Source organism: Mobula hypostoma, chromosome 10 (assembly GCF_963921235.1).
Source record: "Mobula hypostoma chromosome 10, sMobHyp1.1, whole genome shotgun sequence".
NCBI classification, from domain to species: Eukaryota; Metazoa; Chordata; class Chondrichthyes; order Myliobatiformes; family Myliobatidae; genus Mobula; species Mobula hypostoma.
The window spans coordinates 86,239,105-86,264,744 of record NC_086106.1 but is presented as its reverse complement, the minus strand read 5'-3'; the positions used below and the strand labels follow the sequence as shown (position 1 = coordinate 86,264,744).

At 40.3% G+C, this 25,640-nt stretch overlaps 1 protein-coding gene across 2 annotated transcripts in view; it reads left to right on the top strand.

Moving 5' to 3' along the window:
• The first annotated feature begins 1,273 nt into the window (after window positions 1-1,273).
• LOC134353008 (probable E3 ubiquitin-protein ligase MID2) overlaps window positions 1,274-25,640 on the top strand; it is a 245,231-nt gene continuing 220,864 nt past the window's right edge. For both annotated transcript variants that reach the window (XM_063060781.1, XM_063060780.1), the window contains exon 1: window positions 1,274-1,484. The gene's annotated coding sequence lies outside the window, so the exon portion shown is untranslated. The remainder of the gene's footprint in view (window positions 1,485-25,640) is intronic.

The following is a 25,640-nucleotide window of genomic DNA, read 5'->3' as shown; positions in this document are numbered from 1 at the left end:
AATGGGCACACTGATGAATGACGCCATTGAACGGGCACACTGCCGAAGAACGCTCATTGAACGGGCACACTGATGAAGAACGGCCATTGAACAGGCATACTGATGAAGAATGCCCATTGGACGGCCATACTGATGAAGAATACTCATTGGACGGGCACACTGATAAAGAATGCCCATTGGACGGGCACACTGATGAAGAATACCCATTGAATGGGCACACTGACAAAGAATGCCCATTGGACGGGCACAGTGACTAAGAACACCCATTGGAGAAGTTGGGGGTAAGCCCAGGGCACAAAACTCAAAGCACAGAGTATTGATATTTAAGCGGTACCTTTCACAACTCTGGATGTCCTGAAGTGCTTCACAGGCAATGCAGTCGTGGTTGTAACTTGGGAAACGTAGTAAACAGTTATCAGATAACAAATGTACAGTCCTTGATAGAGTATCTTATTACTCTAAGAAGAGCTCTCCACTTCTTCAAAATAATTCCACATTTTTTAAAAGAACCAGAGGGCAGAAAACAGTCCCTGCCTACTAACTGGAGTAACATACACAATATGCTAGAGGACCTCAGCAGATTAGGCAGCGTCTATGGAAAGGAACAAAGAAAAGCTGAGACATTTCATCGAGAGCGGCTATTATCTCATTTGCAAGGTAACACATCACATCACAGCAAATCCTCACCACTGGACTTAAGCGTCAAACCTAGACTGCACACTCCAGTTTCTGGAATGGGCCTCAAATCCATGACCTCTTTATTCCAAGGCAAGGGCAGCAGCCAGAAAAGTGGAATATAAGAACATAAGGGGAAAAGGATAAAGCAGTTTTTCTAAATTTTATTAACTAGGGGTTTAAAAAATATACATTTTTGTGATGTTACTAGCTAATTGCTGAAAGCAGAAGAATCTCTTTTAAAATGTAACTTGCTAATAGCTTAAGAAATTATATTTCTATCGTGGTTAAAGTGGATGGTGTGAGACCATGTACAGCAGCAAGAAATTTCCATTTGTTTTTTTCGCGAGCTAGAGTGTTTCCAGACAGTTGGATAATAACACAAAGAACGTTAGTGCTTCCTACAGAGCTGAAACTTGGAAAAGGCAATCAGTCGAGGGTGGGAGGATACCTACAGCCCAGCCAACTGCCGTGAAGCGGCTTTTTAATTGATCCCAGCTGCCTGTGAGATGAAAGTCATTCTGGCAGCTCGAGTCATATATCCCCTGGGAAGCCAGTCTCTGAGCACCGAGCTGTATATCTCTCCTCGCGCCTTGTCATTTGCTGCTGAGTTTGAAGGGAGGGAGTTGTGTGGGTGACTAGATTAGAGTGAATGAGTATAGTTTGAGAAGCTCTTGCACAGAGGGGCTGGAGCACAGGAAAGGGACAGGGCTCACCAAGTTGCTGTGAGCTAAGCAACGGAAGAGACGGAGGTACACAGAGGTAAACACAGACTGTTGACATGGGCTGGGAACACTGCTGAATAGAAGGTAAGAAATGAAGAATGGAGAAAGCTTTGTTACTGCCTATACAGCTTTGAACACGTTAAAGGTATAGTTAATGGGCTTTCCTACATCACTCTGCATTACTTTAATGAACTCTGCATTACTTTAATATTTCTTGAAATACATTTACATTTGCAAGAAGTATAATCCACACACACACTTTCACATTTCCTCAGTTAAGGTTTTTTGTATGGAAAGCTGGGAATTGATACTGGGGCGCTTCAAAATTTTTAGTCTTTCAGCGCAAGTAGAGACGGTAATCAAGAGATGCAGGATGTTTGAAGGACAGATTGCTTTCTGGATTTAGATTACATGCTCTGGCCTTACATTCAGATCTGTTTGATGACAGCCTCTCTGCGCAGCTGGTGCAAGGTGTTTCTGCTGCTAAACAGATTGTGTCGTGATGGTAGAAAAACATGCGTTCATTTCAATTATAATCATACATTATCTGTTTTCATTTTATTTTTATTACTCCATTTAACAATATATTCTTCTAAAGGGCCTGCTGCTCAGTTAGAAGTACCTTAGCAACCACAATCCCTTCCCCCCCACTCATCCTCTAAGTTGCTAAAGTTAGCAGCAAGAAGAATGTAGGTAATTATGGGCAGATGTTGATGTCCTCACAGTCAAGTGACCTGTCAGCATCCTGTTTAGGCTCACGCCTAGTGAATTGGGTCAGGATCTGGAAGACCGTCACACTTGTGGAAGTCTACACGTCAGGGAAAGGTGCAGGGAAAATGAAAGACGAAGTTGGTGTGGTGGAGGCGGAAAGGCACTTGTTCACTAAACCAGGACAGAAGTGATTGAACCTTGCAGGCTCCATTAATGATGGTGTGAGATCATTTAACAAAAGCTGTGTTAAACATTGGAGTAAAGATTTTGCTGATTCAATTATTCCTTCCCAGGGATAGGGGCATGATTTGGAAGATGTTATTTTTCACCAATTTGAGACCGGCTGAGCACTGAATGAAAGAGAATAACTTCAGATGTGAATTGAGTCCGGGTCATATTAAAAAAATAATAGAAATCAGCAAGGAGATAAATGGTCAATGACCATATCACCATATAGTGCCACTACAGGGGAATAAAGATGTCGATGTTTTGGAAAAATTTAATGAGCTGTTACTTGTATTAATTTTGATATGGTGATCCTAGCAAATTTAATTTGGGATGATTGAAGTACAAGGGCTTTTAGGTGAGATGATTTATGAGGATAAAGGTTTAGCAAATGGTAACTATCTAACTACAGCAGGTGGAATCCTCCTCTTGAGTAGTTATTCAAAAGTGTTTTATGATGGGTAAGGGGTGAAAAACTAGGGATAGAACATCTTGGGGAAACTCAGAAAAATTAAACACAGGCTGGAGCAGAATAAGAAACAGTTTGCACAATCATTATTCAGAGTGGGAGGGAAGTTGATAGATTTACTCATCAATCTTTTTAATCCAACAATATGTAATAGAGGGTAAGTATGGCAGGTTTTTGAAAAATAAATCAGGCAATGCATCATACTGGAAGGAGAATGGCTGGCTTTTAAAAACTTACAATTTATGCATTAAACAAGCAAAAGCTAACCACCCAAATTAGTCTTGCCGCTGGGGGATTTATTTGGATGTGCTAACTGGGTAATTAATTTCTTCACTAATGGCCATCTACAGACTGTTAGAGATTTGTAAATGCAAATAAAAATCTATAAAAGTTGTGTATTAAATGCTTGACTGTTTCATTTGTGAGTTTACTCAATTTTATTTTGCCAACTTTGATGACCTGTTTAAGTCCAAATTGCTTTATTTTGCAGTAACATGTCCCAGCTGGTAGTGCTGTGACTAAGGATCTCCCACTTCAGTGTGACATACCCATACCATCCCGTTCTGACCTCTACATGGCACTAGTTAAAACCAGGGCTGCAGCTCCTGCTAAATTTACCGATGCAGGTAAAGCAGGAGAATCAACCTTCTTGTAGACATGGATAGTGTGTGGACAAATAATCCTGCTCAAATGAGATGAAATAATGTATTGTAACAGATTGTACTGCAGTACCAAACCAGTTGTCAGTCCACACACAATTTATTGAGCCATGGATCTTTATTTAGCCCAAATAGTATTTTGCAATTGACTAAAGGCAGGCAAACTTAAATCAATTTTATCAGAACTGGATAATCCACATACATATACTAGCTTGAGCTGCAGCATTTAAGGATGTCAATCAATAATGTTTTGCTGGGATGCCAAGTAAACCTACTTGCACTCATGCACCAGTGAGCAAGTCCCATCCTTGCCCTCCCTGTTCACCTGAACAGATTTAAAACAAATTCTCTCTGCATTTTTCCAGTTATCAAATTGTAACTATTCTGTGTTCCAAAGAAAACACATTTTTGTTCAGTGGGGTTGTTCACTGTTAAATGAACTGTTCAATGTGATTGTAACTCTGCAAATGAGGGGGATGCTTGGTTTGTTAATTTTCTGTGTGCTGTTAATTGATGCTAAGCCTGTTTCTGTGGAGCAGAAGTAATACACTTTCTTGCCTGTTTATTAGGTAGAGGAGTAGAACCAGTGTGATCTTGTGCTGCTGTTTCCTATTCTCTGTAAACTAGAGGCTATTATGCATGAAAATCCTAGGAGATCAACAGTTTCTGAGATACTCAAGCCACCGCATCTGGCACCAGCAATCATTACATGGTTAAAGTCACTTCAATCACACTTCTTCTCCATTCTGACATTTGGTATGAACAAAAACTGAACTTCTTGAGCACGTCTGCATATTTGTGTGCATTGATCGACTGATTAGATATATGCATTAATGGGTATACATAATAAAGTGGCCATTGAGTGTATCTTGGTACATAAAGGAGTTTTGATCAGAAATTGTAACGGATATTTCCTATTGGTTTTGATACTGAGTTGATGTTGGAAGAGTAAGTAGTTTTGCTGATCCTGATCATTATTCATACTTCATGCCATAAATCACATATAAGGAAAGGATATTGATGGCCCTCATAGCTTCCTGTTATATTCACAATGACCTTATAGCTTTGCTCTATGGTAACCAATGTGAAACCTGCCAAAGGGAAATCCACAGGAATAATAATAAAAAGGAACAGCCAAAACATCCAACAAACAAATCAAGAACTTTTTGACTAATTTCATCTGATATTGTAAAGGTGACAGTTCACCCATGTTCTGATTGATGCTTTAAGGAACATCAGTTTGGAAACGACCTTTCTCTGATCCATTTGTAGTTGTTGTTGCTGTTGATATCAGTGTATCAATAACTGAAGCCCACTCCTGTTGTTTTGTGCTTTTAGCAGTTCTGGGATGTAATAACTTTTGTAGCTGGCGGTAAAACAGGAAGCAGGAAGAGTCATAGGTATTCAAATCACCTGAAGCATGCAGGCTATTGGCACTCTGCAGAAGTGAAACTTGCAGTTGCATTAGAAATGAACAGAATGAGAAGAGGATTTTGAATACCATCCACTGTGAGTTTTATTGGTTAATGTGAACATGTGACATGTTTTCTAACTTCTATTTGATGAGTTGTGTCAGCTTTCATAACTCATAAGGAATCCTATCTATGTCCAAGGGTTTTTCTTATGGCTGTTATGCATTGCTGGTATGCATCTCCTGTTGCTCTCTGACCATCAAGAGACAGAGTTAAAATGCAAGTGGATGCCCTTGCTGCTGGTTCAAAGAGGGCATCACATTAAAGATGGTGAGATCCTGTGAGGATATTGGTTAATCTATCTGGTTGGTTTCAATTTATTTTACTCTCTCACGTGTGGGTTAGAGCCACAGGTGATGATAATGCATCATGGGCTGCAGGGATAGTAGAGATGTGCCTTGATCCCAGTGCTGGAAATGCTCAGTTTGGTGAACTGGGAATAGTGTTTATATTTATGATGTTAAGAGTAACAGTAAATATAATTTGGGCCCAAGGATCAATAGGACACTTTCGGTGGTGACCTCTATTGCTGCTGAAGTTTACTGGGTCAGTGGAAGGTCAGCCTGTTTACATAGTCTTGACTTGCATGACATCGAAAGATTGAATACTGCAATTACACCCAGCTCTGGGTGCAAATGCTCAGACTGCTCTTCTCAACTTCTTTCCCAATTTCCCTCTCTCCCTTCTCCATGCCAACACCCCACTGTAAATACCCATCAAATCCCTGAGGGGCTGGCAGAGGCTCCCTTTAAAGGTCAGCTCAGCAGAATGAAGTAAGCAAAAGCAAGATCGATATATCCAGGCTTCAATTTAATTTTTAACCATCCTAACTTCTCCAATCAGATTTTTGAGTCTTAAACCCAAACTGGATATTTGATCAACACACACAAAATGCTGGTGGAACACAGCAGGCCAGGCAGCATCCATAGGACGAAGCACAGTCGATGTTTCAGGCCAAGACCCTTTGTCAGGACTGCATTCTCACTATCGTTAAAGGTGCAAGCTATGAACTTTGTAATATTGCTCATCTTTCATTGGAAGTCCTACATGGTTTGATCAGCATCTACTATGTATCCTCCATTCAACTTTAATTCCCTCAGAACGGTGTGCTCTGTACACAATCCTATTTGCCTGCCATTAATTTGACAAAGCTTGTTGAACGGGTCACTGCAGATCTGTTCTCTTCTCAAATCGGCTGTGTCAGGATTGCACAGACAGGCACCTCCCAGTCTCTTACCCAACTAACAGGAGTCACCAACCCAGCACCTGCAGCCTAGTTAAACCCAGCTCTCGTCCGCAATCCTTGTTCACTGATACAGACCAGGTGGTCTCAACCAGTTGCTCCTAGCTTTCACTCCCTCTACCTAAAGTTTACCTTGTTGCCTGTTGTGTTTAGTTTCTGTTTTCTCATTTCATGGCCCTTCGTGGGTTGTAATTTTGTGGTCTATTATTAATGTTATCGTTCATCACTAGGTCTTCTCTACTGCTCTACTTTTGGGTCAAGCATCCCCTACATTAGAAACAGAGAAACACAGAAAACCTGCAGCACGATACAGGCCCTGTGGCCCACAATGCTGTGCTGAACATATACTTTCTTTAGAAATTACCTAGGGTTATCCATGGCCCTCTATTTTTCTAAGCTCCATGTACCTATCCAGGAGCCTCTTAAAAGACCCTATCGTATCCGCCTCCACCACCGTCGCCGGCAGCCCATTCCACGCACTCACCACTCTCTACGTAAAAAAACTTACCCCTAACATCTTCCAAGCATCTTAAAACTGTGCCCTCTCATGTTAGCCAATTCAGCCCTGGGAAAAATCCTCTGACTACCCACACGATCAATGCCTCTCATCATCTTATATACCTCTATCAGGTCACCTCTCGTCCTCCGTCACTCCAAGGAAAAAAGGCCGAGTTCATTCAACCTATTCTCATAAGGCATGCTCCCCAATCCAGACAACATACTTGTAAATCTCCTCAGCACCCTTTCTATGGTTTTCACATTCTTCCCGTAGTGAGGTGACCAGAACTGAGCACAGTAATCCAAGTGGGGTCTGACCAGGGTCCTATATAGTTGTAACATTACCTCTTGGCTTTTGAATTCAGTCCCATGGTTGATGAAGGCCAATGCACCGTATGCCTTCTTAACCACACAGTCAACCTGTGCAGCAGCTTGAGTGTCCTATGGACTCGGACCCCAAGATCCCTCTGATCCTCCATATTGCCAAGAGTCTTGCCCATTAATACTACATTCTGCCATCATATTTGACCTACCAAAATGAATCACCTTACACTTATCTAGGTTGAACTCTATCTGCCACTTCTCAGCCCAGTTTTTCATCTTATTGATGTCCCACTGTAACTTCTGACAGCCCTCTACACTATCCACAACACCCCCAACCTTTGTGTCATCAGCAAATTTACTAATCCACCCCTCCCGTTCCTCATCCAGGTCATTTATAAAAATCACGAAGAGAAAGGGTCCCAGAACAGATCCCTGGGGCACATCACTGGTCACCAGCCTCCATGCAGAATAAGACCCACTGTCCCTCAGGATCATACCAACCATCCATATGTTCCGCTTCAAGCCTGTTGTCCACAGACCACTCAACCCCCTGAGCCAGCACCTCTGGAACCAAGGATAGTGGAAGGCAATCCATGATAGAAGGTGTACACAGTTTGCTGGTTGCTGAATTCACATCATCGTGTACAGAGTGTGCAATACCTAGTCGACTGGGAAAGGGTATGGGCCGAAGGAGAGGACTTGGGTGCCATCCATTTTCACCTTGGGCCCATCACTCATTGTGGACTTCCACCAGACCCATCCGGTTCGTGCTGGAGCCATCGAGGACCAGCCACATGAGGGGTGTTCCTGTCAGGCCTGCACAGGCAGGCACCTCGCAGTCTTCACCCAGTTAACAGGAATTACCTGCCACTCATTTCCACCGCAGCACTGCAGCCTGTTTAAACCCAGCTCTTATCCACTCTGTTCACTCATACAGGTCAGCCGTTGCTCCTAGCTTTCAGTCCCTCTGCCTAAAGTTTACCGTGTCACCGTTTAGTTTCTGTTCTCTCTTGTTTTGTGACCCCTCATGGCTTGTTATTTTGTGGTCTATTATTAAAGTTATCGTTCACTGTTGGATCATCTCCACTGCTCTTCTTTTGAATCAGGCCTCCCCTACATTTCCTGACACCGTCAATGTTGCTTACCTCTCTGCTTTTACAAAGTTTTGTTTGATAGAGAAGATCAGTTGTACAGACCTTACATGACATTTGCTGGTCAAAGAAATGCAAAGGGTATAGAAATAGACTTAGCAATTGACAAAAAAATACAAATACCACTAAAAAAAATGTAATTTAAGTCAGCTTAAAGTGTAAGAAAATATTTTAAAACATTAAGATAAATTAAAATTAGTAAATTCCTAACTTGCAGTTACATATTATTCAGGGTTAGCAATCCCAATCAATTGAATATATTACTTATGCGTACACTAGCCAATTGACAGGTAAAGCAAATAGTCTGGTGTTTGGTACATCTGTTCTGCACTGCTGGACCACAAAGATTTGATTTGACATTCAGCTCACCCACAGCTCTCAACGCTGATTGGCAGTGGTTACAGACAAGCTTAACAGTGAGTACTAGATAGCTAATGATCCTCATCTGTCAATGTCCTCAATCTATTCTGTCTTTATAAATTGCCAAATTTTACAAACCATTATCTAAGCTCATTATTCTTTATACTTGCCTATTTATGAATGGCCACATATTTTATACCATGATTGATGGCTGTGTTTTCAGCTGTCTCAAATTCAGTATGACACACTCTCCCACTACATTTCTCCAGGTTACTTTAAGCCCCCATCTCCCCAAGCATTGTTGGTTTACTACCTGTTTTTGTGATGCTGCTGTGAGGCACCTCAAGGATACTTTTCTGCATTAAGATGTCAGGTTAACATAGTGGGAACATTTGCTGGATAATCTGCCGAAGTGCAATTATATCTTCATACTACCCAGGTGGGAAGCTTCCAGCAGAATTGACTGGTCATTGTTAAGGTGGAAGCTTTGGTTGAATTTGTCCTCACTTACCTAAGGCCAGCATAGCCGATTTAACACCACTACATCTATTCCTGTTGAGAACACAATTTGTCAATGTAGCTTAAGCATCAAATTATAAATCCTTCTGACGTCTATTAACTGGCGACACTATATATCAGCTAAGAATGAATTATATTTTGACAATTTTTTTCTTGCCTTGGACAGTATCAAAATTTATAAAGCACACTAATAAACTATCACAGGTTTCTTTGAAATCCACATGACTAATGGAAGAGCTTCTACAGAAGACATTCAGGGATGTACAATCCATCAGTATATTAAGCTGTCACATTGAATTGATTTAAAACAGGCCCTTTTGCAGAAGTGGAACGGGAATTTACTAGAAGCAGCCATTTATAGAACTCTTACCTTGTCTGTTATATCTATAGCCTCAGATACTCCACTTGTATCAGTAGTGCTGTAGCAGATGAGATCAAGCCTATCTGCTGGAAGTTTGAGTCAAAAAATAAAATGAGAGTGTCACTGGAAATCTGCAGATCCAAAGAATGATAATAGTGCAGATTATTAATACAATGTCAGCAGACATTGCTCTTGGAGGTAATAGTGGGTACTTGATGATTGGTGCAGAGTCATGTAGCCAAAGGGCAGGCATGACACAATTTTTATTTCACAGCAGTAAGCTGCCTTGCTATACACAGAGGTGCCCCAATTGGACTGCTGTGCATTGCACTGAACAGTCAATCCCCTTACTGGCAATGGTGTGACATAAGTGCACTGGCTATTTCAGATTCATCTCTCTCTCTATAATTACGGTTTCATAATATTAAATTATAATTTAAAATATTAGAGTTGAGGCTGAAATATCAATTTAAGGGTGTCATTTATACACCTAATAATCTTGTAGTATGCAGACTTTCTAGTCGGGTATCAATCAAAGTTCGATGATATTCAAAACAGGCAGCCTTTCATGTAAAATGTAAGTCTGTTGCTTGACATCATAGCTCAGTTAATACAACTGTATCTTAGATTAACAATTCACCTGATGTTATAATTATAAATGCACTGCTTTAGAACCTCAAACTATGCAACTCAGGCAGGTAATCCCTTGTTCATAGCTCCAGCTGAGCCAGACCAACCATGATTGGAATTAGAGTACAGTTGCATTTTTGGTTTGCTGAAAAGAAATGAAAGATCAGGTATATTTCTGCCATCCAGCATTCCTTATCTCGCCAGTAGCATGGAAGCTTTACATGCTTGACATAGACTGAGAGCGGGGGCTACTTCAGCAACAGTATTTATCTTGTCATGGGATTATCTTTCTATAAAAATGGCAACAGCCACTTGAGTGGAATAACAGAATAACAGATAACCGTATTAACCCAGGGAGCTTTTGCATCACAGGAAACAGCCCCACAGGTTTGCAGTCTGTGTCAGTGGTGCAAAATATAAAGACAATCTGAAAAGTTCAGTCATTTTCAACTCTGTTATTTTCATTTGGGTGGGAGGCAATAAATCATGGATTGCGAACACTTGCTTTATGGATTAAGGCTTCGTCCACACTAGACTGGATAATTTTGAGGACGCCGGTTTCGCGTAAAAACGATAGGCGTCCACACCAGACGTTTTTGAAAATACCTCCGCGCCCATTAAAATGAATATTTGGGCAAATCTCCTCCGACTGGGCATGCGCAGGACACACAGAAAACAAACAAAGAGGAAACGGTATACTTGCTGTGCGTTTGTCCAGTTACAGACTAGAAAAACTTAAAAGGAAATTGCCAAATGAAAGACTTGGCACGCGTTTGTCATAGTCGTAGTCATAGTCATACTTTATTGATCCAGGGGGAAATTGGTTTTCATTACATTTGCACCTTAAATAATTAAATAGTAATAAAACCATAATTAATTAAATAGTAATATGTAAATTATGCCAGAAATAAGTCCAGGACCAGCCTATTGGCTCAGGGTTTCTGACCCTCCAAGGGAGGAGTTGTAAAGTTTGATGGTCACAGGCAGGAATGACTTCCTATGACGCTCTGTGTTGCATCTAGGTAGAATGAGTCTCTGACTAAATGTACTCCTGTTCCCAACCAGTACATTATGTAGTGGATGGGAGACATTGACCAAGATGGCATGCAACTTAGACAGCATCCTCTTTTCAGACACCACTGTGAGAGTCCAGTTCCATCCCCACAACATCACTGGCCTTACGAATAAGTTTGTTGATTCTGTTGGTGTCTGCTACCCTCAGCCTGCTCGCCCAGCACACAACAGCAAACATGATCACACTGGCCATCACAGACTCGTAGAACATCCTCAGCATCGTTCGACAGATGTTAAAGGACCTCATCCTCAGGAAATAGAGACAGCTCTGACCCTTCTTATAGACAGTCTCAGTGTTCTTTGACCAGTCCAGTTTATTGTCAATTCGTATTCCCAGGTATTTGTAATCCTCCACCATGTCCACATTGACCCCCTGGATGGAAACAGGGGTCACCAATGCCTTAGCTCTCCTCAGGTCTACCACCAGCTCCTTAGTCTTTTTCACATTAAGCTGCAGATAATTCTGCTCACACCATGTGATAAAGTTTCCTACCGTAGCCCTGTACTCAGCATCATCTCCCTTGCTGATGCATCCAACTATTGCGGAGTCATCAGAAAACTTCTGAAGATGTCCAGAAACATTTCCTACAGTCACAGTCTCTTCACCGATGAAAGGGACGACAGCTACAACTAAATGCAATAAGGCTTGTTACTGGGCAAAAGTGAAATTTGCTGTTACCTCATTTGTTTGCCTTTACTTTTGCCATGTCTTTTTATTACATGTTAAATACAGCAAAATAATACAATGCGTTACTGGGCAAAAGTGACAATTGCATCTATTGAATGTTTTCATGAGCAATACATTAATAAAGCACCTTGTTAAATGTATAAAACATGTCTGCATCAGTGTTATCTTGCATTTCCATAGAATGTTACGTTAGGCTGTTACACATCTATTGTCAGATATTGTTGTGGTGTTGGAGGTTGCGTTCAAGAAAACAATGAAATGCCGCGCTGCCGCCACCATTTGCTCTGGCACGTCATGACAGTGTTTTTAAAATTAGCCGGTTATCCCGTACACACAACGGCCAACCAGCGTTTTCAGATTTAAACACTCTGGAGAGTGTTTTAGAAAAGCTCCGTTTTTGGGGGAGGAAAACACCGTTTCAGTTTGTCGGAGGGTCAAAACGAAGAGAAAATGCTTCGGTTACAGATTTATCCGGTCTAATGTGGACGTACCCTAAGAAAAGCAAGTATCACTGGGGTGGAGGGCGGTTGTGAGCTTGAAGCAGGGAAAGTGATTCCTTGAAATCAAAACAGCCTGGAGTAAAGTGGTTTCGCATATTCCAGAGAATTCAGGGTCAAATTGCATTCCCACTGAGCTTTGTTAGTGAGGTCATGTGACAACCCTACTACAAGAAATCCTGTCATTTCTGCTGAAAGTGACATCTTAACACTTTAGACTTACTTAGAAATTAACGTATTAACATTGACTTCTGTAGATCTCCTTAAAGCACTTCAGTAAGTCAAAACTATATGCCTCCTTTCAGTTCTCCAGTGGTTCCATGCAAATGTGGAAATCATTTACAACAGAAGTACAAATAATTATTCAATTAATTTGACTTTTAATAAGCTTGATTCAATCAAACAAAATAGTTGAGATTGATAAACAAATCATTTCCGTGAAAACCAAATATATGCAGAAAATATATGCAAATGTTCTGACACAGATAGAATTAACAAAATTCCTCAGTACCTTCCATCTTCAGGTTCAGCCTCATAACTTGATATCTATTTGTACAGACTGAACTGAATTTAATTAAAGAGCCACATATCATTATTGGCCAGTCTGAATCCTGGAAACTTCGACAAAACTCTGCTGTCCTGACTCCAGGTGAAATCTGAGAAAAACCCTTTATGGTTTACAGCAGGCTGCATCAACACCTTTGCACTGTTTTAATTTAATTTGCCAGGCTAAACAGCTTACGAATGAAACTTTTCCTGCAATTTGCCCTTCTCCAGACCTTGCTAATATACCACCAACATCTCTTCAAATATCAATACTTCATTTAAAAACAATCAAACTCCCAAAATGTGTCCAACTCACAGCATTTCTGCCAGGCACAGTGGGGAATATACATTCTGTGCATTTAAGGTAATGTGCAAATTGGTTTCTTTCTCTCTTTCACAGAAGGCAATTTGAGGTAACTTTTGATGTAGAAAATTGTACTCAGGAGATCCTGTGCCTGCCACTTAAACTGTCAAGCCACAGGAAAAAATAATCACAATTAAATCCAATTGTTACTGGAACCATGGCTATATTTTACTATGTTCAGTTTGAAGATGTCTGGAAGAATATCACCTCCTTTCACTTAAATACTACTTGAAATTTAAATCAAAACACTCTGAAGCCTAATGTACCTCATGCACACAGATGACAGCTCATTATCTGCAGTGAAAATGGAATGAAACAAATCATTCTAATGGGTCCTATAAAGGTTTGAACAACTGCTTTAAATTAAACTGGGGCAAATGATTGTGATTTAAGGTAAACTGTGGAAATATAGGATTTTCCTGCTTAAAACAGGGATAAGAAAGGGATTTAAACTTATCTAAAGATGATGAGTGTAATTGAGAAACTAAGGAGGAGATATTGAATAGTACTTCAAAATGCTTGCTGGACTTGTTCTGTAAATAATTGACACCGACTTGATCTGCTGCAATTCACACACAAAGTCCGTGCTTCCCATCTCATTAATCTGATTGTAGAAACCAGCCACCTGCTCACAGCATTAAGTTTATATCTATCTACAAACTAGGTTTTCTGAGTGGGCTAACTCCAGTATCAGCTGGGGCGTAACTGTTAGAAGTCATTCCACAGGGCTGAGAAGATGTTCCAAACCATGAGGGAACAGAGAGCAGACGTCCTGATTTCCTGATATGGCTTTGGATACATTGGTAGCAGAGTTGGAGAAGAGGAGCAAGGTCCTTTCAGCACATGAACTAAGGAATCCAGCAATATTAATGATAAAGTTGCAATGATAGGAGGCAGCTAATTAGGTTAATTCTGACATTGAAGTACCCTGAATACCAGAGCTGATAAATGTCCAAGGTCAGTAGTGTCATCATCAAATCTCATCTTCTGGTAATTGGCATTACTAGTCTCTCTCACTGTTTCATGCATTAATATCCTTATCACAATCTAATTCCTCCCACAATCACAACTGCTTAACATTCATATACTTCACCATACTTTTGCACATTTACCCACATCTTACAACTTTTACACATATCTTGCAGCTGGCATTCTCAGCCATATCGCCGTGACAGGCACGTCACCAGACAGATTGGAAGGCACTCACTAACCCGGAGAAGGTGGCACATAATCAGCATCAACGGCAGCATACTAGGTTTTATTCTATAAAAGGTGTCTTTTCTGAAATAAAAAGCCATCGTAAGATTCCTTTTAAAGGGACTGTTCAGTTGTCAGTCATCTTTATTGAGTGTTCCAATGAGAAAATTGTCCTTATGAAAAAGCTCACTCTGTGCAACACTGTTGAGCAAGAATCTCTTATTACTGATTGCAATGCTTCAGTCCCGAACAGCATAATACTAAAGGCAATTATTCTCTGAAGTGCATGGGACTGTAAAGTCTAACTGTTCTAAAGAATCAGAACCACCAAACTCTTGCCTCTGGACTCGGAATCAATCTTTGCAAACATCTGTGCATGCTTACTGTGAATCAATTTGTTAAGTTTCAGTGATCTCCCTACAGGACGTGACCTTGTGGACAGAAAACCCAAGGCAGACCAGTAATTACATTTTTAGCCTTAAGCACAAGTAAGCTGTAGCACTGTTGGGTATTCAATGACTGATAACAATTTTTGCAGTTTTATTAATGCAATTGGACACTGACTCCCAAATAAGGAGAATTAGCTGAAGATTTTAATCTTATTTCATCAGAGTCCTAATTAATAATATAAATGGAATTTTTAACATTGGTCCTTTGGCATGCTATTCTTCAATAAATGTTTTCAATTAAATATGCCTTAAAATGAAAATAACAAGTGTGAGAATTTGCAAAAAGAACGAATATTAATCAACTTGTACAATAATAATAAATACAGCATTAATTGCGCTGATCTAATAGAGCAGGTTCCACCGAGACTCATTGTCCATGGGGTATTGTCGGCAGGATCTCAAGGTGATGTTAGGAACATTGATTTAGTAGCAACTGATTACATGAAAGGTGAGGGAGCCTAGAACATGGGGAACATGACCCAAAAATTATAGCCACATATTACAGAAGTGAAGCTAGGATTTGCATCCAAAAACTAAGTAAACACTGGGTCCAAAATTAATTTTAATTCATTTAACCCAATGTTATTAAGGGATGTGAAGAAAACCATAATACATAGGGAAAGAATTAGGCCATTTGGCCCATCAATTGCACTCCATCATTCAATTATATCTGATTTATTTTCACTTTCAACCCCTTTCTCTAGCCTTTTTCCTGAAGCCTATGGCATCCTTACTAGTCAAGAACCTATCAAACTCCACTTTAAATATACTCAATGACTTGGCCTCCACAGTTGTCTGTGGCAATGAATTCCACAGATTCATCACTCTCTGGCTGAAGAAATTCCTGCTCATCTCTGTTCTAAAGGGCTGTTCTTCTATTCTGTGGCTGTGCACTCTGGTCCTAGAATCTCTCATTATTGGAAACATCCTCTCCATATCCTAGGCCTTTCAATATTTGACAGGTTTCAATGAGATACCCTCTCATTCTTCTAAACTCCTGCGAGTACATGCCCAGAGTCACCAAATGTTCCTCAGACACTGTTACGAGAGACGCGGGCTTGTACTGTGAGTGTTACTTTAAGAGCGCCTGAGTGAGGCGGAGCTATGACGTCAGTCACAGGCTGTGGCAGCCTGCTGTGGACTTAAACAGAGAGAGAGAGAGAGAGAGACACTCAAGCTGTTGGAATTTGAGCTTGTCACTGCTGTGGTTTGGAACTCTTCGATACCCAAAAGATTGGGTTGATCATTGGCACGTAGTGCACAACGGATGTGAGACTGTCACTTCGTATAATGCATATGTGTGGATTTGTTGGAGTATCCTGTGGTACCACTTTTGTTGGCCCTTTACCTGGAATCGGGGTGTTGTGGTAACCACTTGAAGATGATATTCCTGTGATGGTCACCTGGGGATATTTCTAAGTGGATTTCGGAATGACTCAATGGACAAGATCTTCGGTGATTGTTATTTCATTCTACCAGTGTGGAACGTTTGATTCTTTGTATTGCCCTCTCTCCACATACTTCTGTGTGGATTACAAATCCCTTCCCTCACTCACTTATTTCATGGATTACTGAATTTTATTAACTTGCCATCTTAAAACTTTAAGAATTGTTCCTAAGCTTGATAGTTTGGGAGATATATACACACACATAACACTGTTAACTTCTGTTTATTTCGTTTAAGTTACTATATTTGAAGTAGATACTGGTAAAGATAATGGTTTTAACATAAAAACCTAACTCAGTGTATAATCTATTACTGCTGGTATGTGACAACATTAACTAATTCATTCTCGTAAACCTCCTCTGGACCCTCTCCAATGGCAGAACATCCTTTCTTAAAAATGCTTACAATACTTCAAATGTGGTCTGATCAATGCATTATAAAGCCTCAGTATTACACCTTTGCTTTTATATTTGAGTCCTCTTGAAATGAACATTGCAATTGCTTCCCTACCACTGACTCAACCTGCAAGTTGACCTTTAGAGAATCCTGCACTAGGACTCCCAACTCCCTTTGCACCTCCGATTACTGAATTTTTTTCCATTTTGGAAATCATCTACACTTTATTCCTTCTACTAAAATGCTGGACTATAAACACCCCTCTACTATATTCCACCTGCCACTTCTTTGCCCATTCTCCTAATCTGTCTAAGTCCTTCTGCAGACTCCCTGCTTCCTCAGCACTACCTGCCCCTCCTTCTATCTTTGTATCATCCACAAACTTGTCTATTTACAATTCTGTCATCCATATCATTGACAAAGAATCAGTCCCAACACTGACCCCTTAAGAACACCACAAGTCACCATCAGCCAATCTGAAAAGGCTCTCTTTACTTCTGCTCTTTATCTCCTGCCAGTCGGTCAATTTTCTGTCCATGCGAGTATCTTTCATGTAACCTATGGGCTCTTATCTTATTTAGCAGCCTCATGTGTGGCACCTTGTCAAAGGCCTTCAGAAAGTAAACACAGAGAATAGACATATGGAGTTCATTCACAGATTAGTTCAGAATGAACTGAATGCCAAATTAGGTTTGAAAACTAACTAATCCTTTTTTGTCCCTACATACACATATTACAGGAAATCAAAAGCATCTTAAGTATTCTATGAGTACAGCCAAGTGGAGGAAAACTATTTCATATTATTACATAGTTTTAAAATGATTTTTGCCCATTACCATCAGTATTTTCAAATTGTAAATTTATATCTATTAAAGGAAGTATCATTCTCAGTGACCTTGAAGGAAGGACTCTGAAGAATTCATTGTCATGTTATGTTAGCAGGTCATCCATGTGCACCTCTATCCCCGATGCAAACTCACTCTAAATTAATTGCAGAGAGAAGGGTGTAAAGGTTCTAATAAGAATGCGCTCACAGCAGAACCCAATACAGCATCATTTATACATACACGTGTGTATTCATGAAGTAATAGTGAAGACATATACAAAAAATTAAAATGCTAAAACACTACTTGTGTTTTCAATGGACAACTGCTCTTGGGCAGAACGCTGGACTCCAGTATTGAAGCATACGGGATCAGATCTCTGTATTTACTTTACTGGGTTTGTTGGTTTTAATGTGACAGGCAATTAGTTGGCCAATATATTTAAGGTTGTAAAGTTAGTTTCCAGAAGACTGGTTTATTGCCACATCCTAACCTGCAATCTGCCTTGATTCTTTGGTGTTAAATGTATCTTTAATATGATTTTCACCACCTGGAAGTACCTTGGTCCGTTGAGAGATGATGAATGTGTAAACCAGAAAGTTAGTATTAAAACGTATATAAGCACAGAAGTATGTCCATTAATCCCAATGTTGGCAATTCACTATGTAATGGTGATATCCTAACAATAAAGTTAATAAAGCCCATCTCACAACATATTCTCCTTTTGTGTTTTAGTGCTGCTGAATACTGATTAATGAATTCTGATGAAAGATTAACAATGTTCAAAGTTCAAACTAAGTTTAATATCAAACAACATGAATAGCACCATATACAACCCTGAGATGTGTTTTCTGCAGGAATACCCAGCAAATCCAAGAACCATGGTAGAATCGGTGAAAGACCGCAAGCAACAGGATGGACAAACTGTACATATAAAAGAGAAAAAAGTGAAATAATAATAAGTACATAATCAATAAGTCTCAAGAAGATGAGAAGAAGAGTCCTTGAAAGTGAGTCCATAGATGGTGAGAACAGTTCAGTGATGGGTTGAGTGGTTCAGAGCTTCTGATTCAAGAACTTGATGGTTGAGGGGTAATAACTTTCCCTGATCTGGTGGTGTGAGTCCTGAGGCTCCTGTACCTTCTGTATACAGCAGCATGAAGAGAGCATGACCTAGACAATGGGGCTCCTTGATGTTGGATGCTGCTTTCCTGCGACAGCGCTCCATGTAGATGTGCTTAATGCAAACTGTTGATTCTGTTTCTCTCTCCACAGTTACTGTCTGGCCTGCCGAAAATGTTTGCATTTTCAGTTTTTAATGGAGGCTAATAAACCCTTCTTGGCATGTGTAATTGTGTGAATGGCAGATAAAGCATGAAAAAATTACTAGCCATGTCCTCCTGATACTGTGTTTGTTTGCAAGTGAACAAACCTTTGAGTTAGTGTTGTACTTCTGGTACCATTTGAAGATCATACCATTTGAACAGCAACGAAATTTGTATATGTTGAGAAAAGAAAAGCATATGGTTATAGCACAGTATATAGACGCTGAGGAATGAGTCACTGCAAACCAACCTCAGTCCTCAATTCATAGTAGGAAGCATCAAACTTTCAAGGACACATACTGTTTATATCTTCTTGGCAGCTAAGTATGGAATTTATTTCAGTAAAACAAAGGCAGACCATGTAAATCTCTTCTGCAAGTGAAGTGATAGCTGGGTGGCTGATCTCATGGGTTATTTTCTTTACTGGTAGATCATGTGTACAGGGAAAGGTTCGTTTTCCTGACTTGCGACTGCAAGAATGTTTATTTTTTTTTCCTTATAATTTCACATATTCGCTTGTATTATGTTTAAGAAATATTGCTCCTGGAACTTTTGCAAGGGTTCTGCTGCACAGGATCATCATAGCATCCAAAGAAATAGCATAAAGGGTTTAAAGTGGCTGTATATGATTTTCTTGAAGATTTTTGCCAAAAGTTCCAATAGCTCAGGAAAACAAGAGAGCTCTTCTCTCCCTTGTGTGCATTTGTGTTGTATTTTCTAATCTGAGCTGGCTTGATTAAAAGGTAGCTGCCTCACTGTTGGCCAGAATGCCTTTGGGATGAGAGTGGAGAATTGTAAATTTGTCCTGTCTTTTATCAATGTCTTCACGGTTTCCTGGAAATGTTCAATGAAAGGGGAAAGTAGATACCTATTTACATGGGGACATTCTCATCCCTATCAAGTTTCCCAAAATATTTACGACTGATGTTGTTTTTTCCAAGTGTGGGCTAAATTGAAACTCAGCAGCTAACTGTAAAGTGCAATACACAAATTTGATAATTACCAGACAATCTGTTTCAGTAAAGCAGAAATAAGTAATGTTCAGGATACCATGCTGAACTTTCCTACTTTAAATCATATCAATGAATTTTTAATGTTCACCTTAACCACCACTGGTTGTGTTGCCTTTTGTTCCACCTTATGATGGTCAGTTCTTTGGCTTGTTTTGAGAAATTTACTTATGAACCATAGAGAACATGATGCTAAATTTCAAAATAAAATATTAAAATAAATGCCCTGCCCACACAGAGCTTCAACTATCTTTTGGGAATTTAGTTAATCCTCATTCTATATAATGCTCTGTCAGTATTTATTGTAAACCCTCTGAGTAGATTCACTAATTAAGAGTGCTTTACATTGAGAACTCCTCTTTATGGGGCTTTTTCTTGTAAATGTTTGGGTCCAGTTTTAATGTGAATTTACAGGGATGTGAGGTTACCTTTTGAAAATGCCCATATCACTTGGCGGTGGATCTCCTGTGATATCTTTTGATATGCCACCAAGAATAACAGACTCAGAAATTACAGATTCAATCTCTACCATACTCTCTGTGAAGCATCTGGAAATGAGAAACAAGGACAGTTTAATTCTCCTTTAATCATTTATTTTGTTAGAAATTGCAAAGATCTATAGATAAGTAATTTGCAGTAGCCTGCAATACCATATTACTTGTGCCTTATCATCTACTTTGGGACATCTCCTAAACAATCAATTTTCATTGAAATGCTAGTGTTTCTAACTCAACTACTACATAACCCTTAAGAAAATAAAGAAGAAAACATTAGTAATAATAATAATAATTGATTTATAAAGCACTTTGCATACAGGTGATGTAGTTCACAGTACTTTACATTGGAGGGGAGAAGTGCAAACATGAAAATAAAATTAAAAATAAATGTAAATGACAGAAAGATGTTAGTTAAAAGCAAGATTAAATAAAGAAATTCTGAGCTGGTATTTGTTTGTGTTAACTAAGTCTACATACTTTATAGTTTTAGGTATTGAATTCCACAGTTTAGGAGCGTAGTTCAAAAAAAAATTGAGGAAGATCATTTAAATTTATGGAACTGGCAGAAGATAGACCTGAGAGCTTGAGCAGGATTAAATAAATTAGTTACACTCTCACAGCCATGATCAAGAGAAAAAATAGCAATAATTTTTGTAACTTTAAAATTTAATAACTCCTTTGGATTAAAATTATAAATCATTCTACAAAACTTTCCAGAATGTGTTTTCCTTCCAAATTTCTCTCATAAAGCACCTGTACATTTATGACTGCCTGCTATTGCATTCTTCTTAAGCAAGCTGAATTAAACATTGCATGCAGTGGAATGTCAAATTTTGGCAAACATACCTTGCAACCGAGCTGTAGTTAAAAATGTAATCTATTCTGATAAATTTCACTGAAATTCCATTTTCTACACTGAACTGAGCAAGAAATGCTGCAGTATTTTTAACATACAAAAATCAGATGACAGATGCATTAATCTCAGCCAATAATTCTTTACACCTCAGAAGCAACCCCCCTCATTAAGTTCTATCATTTGCCGGCAGCAAATGTGAAATGCACTTAATCATTAAGTCAACAACAGTAAGTAATTAGTGTTAGCTCTCAAAGAAGTTGGGTGTTTATTTTTCGCCTCACTGTTTTACAGGGTTGAAAAATCTTCATTAGGTGCACTTACATGTTTCTGCTTATTATTTTGCAACAAAAGCTGCCTGTTTATGTACTTTTCCTCAAGAACTGGAGTTTAAAATGTTCCTATCATGGCAAGGATTACAAATTATATATATATATATATATATTCGACCTTACAGGCCGAGACCCTTCAGTAGGACTGGAGAAAAAAAAAAGATGAGTTAGAAGGGAGGGGAGGAAAAAACATAAGGTGATAGGAGAAACTGGGAGGGGGGAGGGGTGAAGTAAAGAGCTGGAAGGTTGGTTGGTGAAAGAGATACAGGGCTAGAGAAGGGGGAATCTGATAGGAGAGGATGGAAGGCAATGGAAGAAAAAAAGAGGGGGAGGAGCACCAGAGGGAGGTGATGGGCAGGCAAGGGGATAAGGTGAGAGAGGGAAAAGTGGATGGGGAATGGTGAAGGAAGGAGGGCAGGAGCTCATTACCAGAAGTTTGAGAAATTGAAGTTCATGCCATCAGGTTGGAGGCTACCTAGGCAGAATGTGAGATGTTGCTCCTCCAACCTGAGTGTGGCCTCATCATGACAGTAGAGGAGGCTGTGCATGGACATGTTGGAAAGGGAATGGGGAGTGGAGTTAAAATGGGCGGTTACTGGGAGATCCTTCTTTTTCTGGCGGACAGAGCATAGGTGCTCGGCGAAGCAGTCCCCCAATCTACGTTAGCTCTCACGATATAGAAGAGGCCACACCAGGAGCACAGGATACAATAGATTTCTTACATTTCATGCAGGTCTGCCCTCACCCCATCCTCCCGCCACCCCACCAGTGATAGGGTTCCTCTTGTCCTCACCTACCATCCCATCATCCTCCATGGCTAGCACGTAATCCTCCAGAACTTCTGCCATCTCCATTGGGATGCCACCACCAAGCATACCTTTCCCTACCCCCACCCCACTTCCTGCTTTCCACAGGGATCACTTCCTACACGACTCCCTTGTCCAGTCATCCCTCCCCACTGATCTCCCTCCTGGCACATCCTTGCAAATGGAACAAGTGCCGCACCTGCCCCTACACCTCCTCCCTCACTGCCATTCAGGGCCCCAAGCAGTCCTTCCAGGTGAGGTGACATTTCACCCACAAGTCCATTGGGGTCACCTTCTGTATCTGGTGCTCCCTGTATATCTGTGTGACCTGATGTAGATTGGAAGACCGCTTTGCAGAACACCCATGCTCCATCTGCCAGAAAAAGCAGGATCTCCCAGTAGACACCCATTTTAATTCCACTTCCCATTCCGACATGCTCAAGCATGGCCTCCTCTTCTGTCACAATGAGGCCACACTCAGGTTGGAGGAGCAACACCTTGCATTCCATTTGTGTAGCCTCCAACTTGATGGCATGAGCATCAATTTCTTGAACTTCCAGTAATGCCCACCCCCCTCTATTCTCTACCCCCTTTTCCCTCTCTCACCTTATCTCCTTGTCTGCCCATCACTTCCCTCTGGTACTCCTCAGCCTTTTCTTTCTTTCTTCCATGGCCTTCTGTCCTCTTTTATTAGATTCCCCCTTCTCCAGCCCTGTAATGTCTTTCACCAATCAACTTTCCAGCTCTGTACTTCACCCCTCCACCCCTCACAGTTTCTCCTATCATCTTGTGTTTCTTCCTCCTCTCCCTTTTAACTCTGACTCCTCATCTTTTTTCTCCAGTCCTGCTGAAGGGTCTTGACCCAAAACATCAACTGTTCTCTTTTCCATAGATGCTGCCTGGCCTGCTGAGTTCCTCCAGCATTTGTGTGTGTTGCTTGGATTTCCAGCATCTGCAGATTTTCTCTTCTTTATTGTGATTCTGTCATTGTTTTAATATGGTCTGACACCAATGATTCCAAAATATATTTTATATTGTTTTCTTACAAGGAAAAACTACACTTTTTCCCCAGATGAATAACTAGAGTATATCGTGTATCATGGATGGTCTGTGATGTCATCTTTTCGTTGGTATTAAGCTGCATGTTTTCTTCTTAAATCTAAGACTTTCAGATGAACACCTGGCAAACCTCCTCTCCACCCCATCCCACCATCATAACCAAAGCCCTTACCAGAATGGAGGCAATTTTAGTCATTTTTCAATACATTTATAATCATTAAACTGCATTTTGCTTCAGTACATAGGATTTCTAAAATGAAGGAATGTGTCCTGACTGTATCTTGAATGGTATTTTAAACAGCATATTCTAACTTCAAAGATCACAGGAATGTCAGAACAGTACTCAGAGGACCTCACCCACAGAAGCATTTTGGGTGGAGCTCAGAAAGAGGAAAGGCGCAATTACACTGGGATTAGGCCTTTCAAAAGCCATTGAGAGGTGGAGGAACAGATATGCAGATTATGGAATGGTGCAGTAACTACCGAGTTGTCATATTGGAGGACTTTAACTCCCTCAGTATTGATTGCAACTTCCTTAATAACAAACAAGAATCTCAGATGAGGTGGATTTCTTCAGTGCTTCCAAGAGGAGTTCTTGAAACAGTGTGGAAAGTCCAGCTAGAGGAGAGAACATACTGAACTAGTCTTGGGAAATGAGCCAGGCTAGATGACAGACCTGATCGTGCATGAACATTTTGGGAATAGTGATCACAACTCATTAGGTTTTAATGCAATATGAGAAAGGATAAAATCAGATCTGGCAGGAATGTACTAAATTTGGGGAGGGCAAAATTACGGCAGGAGGAGACGTATGTAAGGGGTGTCAATTGGGAGCAGCTGGTGTCAGACAAGTCCACATCTGACATGGGAGTTGTTTAAAAACCAGAGTTCAGAATCAGCATTTTCTGGTAAGGAGTGCGGACAAGGGTGGTAAGTTAAGAGAGGCCAAAGAGGTCCTGAATTTAGACAGGAAGGAAAAGACAACATACATAAGGATTAGGAAGTTAAAATCATTCTGGGCCTTTGTGAAATACAAAGACAGCAGGAAAATGCTCAAGCAGGTGAATAGAAAAGCCAAAATATGCCATGAAATATCCTTGGTGAGCAGGATCAATGACAATCACGAGGCATTTTATACTAGTATTAAGAATAAAAAGGGTAGCTAAGGAAAAAATCGATACATTCATAGATAAAGCAGGGAATTTGTGCTTGGTGCCAGAGCAAGTGGCTGAGATACTAAATGAAAACTTTATGTTGCTATCTACTAGGAAGAAGAAATTGGAGGATAGTGAAAACAGAGTGGGGCCTGCTTATGATCTAGGATATTTTAAGATAAAAGGGGAGGAAGTGTTGTGCCTTCTGAAAAGCATTGAGGTGGATAACTCCCCAGGGCATAAAGCATATATCCAGGAATATTAAAAGAAGCAAGTGAGGAGATTGCTGGGTATTTGACATGGATCTTTGCATCCTCACTAACGATAGGTGAGGTCTTGGAGAGTGGCATATATTGTGCCTTTGCACAAAACATGAAATAGGGATAACCTCGGTAATTATAGGCCAGTGATAAGGAAACTGTTAGACAGGATTCTGAGGGATGAGGTTTATGCGCGTTTGGTAAAACGTGGCCTCCTTAAGAACAGTCAGCATGGCTTTCTGCAGGGCTGATCAAGCCATACAAACTTGACTGAGTTTTATTAAGGAGGTGATAAAAATGTTATCTACATGGCCTTTAGTATGGAATTTGACATGGTCGGTCACAGCAGACTGCTTTAGAAGATAATGATGCATGTCATCTAGAGTAAATTGCAAGTTTAAATTTCCAGCTGGCATACTTACAGAAGACAGAGTAAGGGTGGAATTCTGTTTTCTGGCTGGAAGTCTGTGACCAGTGGTGTTCTGCAAGGATCAGTGCTGGGGCATCTGTTCATGATACACACCAAAGATTTCGATGAAACTGTAGATGGTGGGTTATCAAATCTTTTGATGACAACAAGATTGGTGAAGTTGTGGGCAATGTAAAGGATTATTAAAGAAAACAGTAGGACATGGGCAGAGGAGTGGCAGACAGTCTAATTCAGGCAAGTGTGAGGTGTACATTGGGAGGTCAAATGAAAGGAGAAAGAAAGTATACATTTAGTGGTAAGTCCTTTAATTGCAAGGAGAGACGGAGAAGATGGTGGAGCGACGCAGCGCGCGCAGCCGTTCCAAATGATATCGTAATTGTAACTAGGGGCCGTGCACAAACCGGATTTGA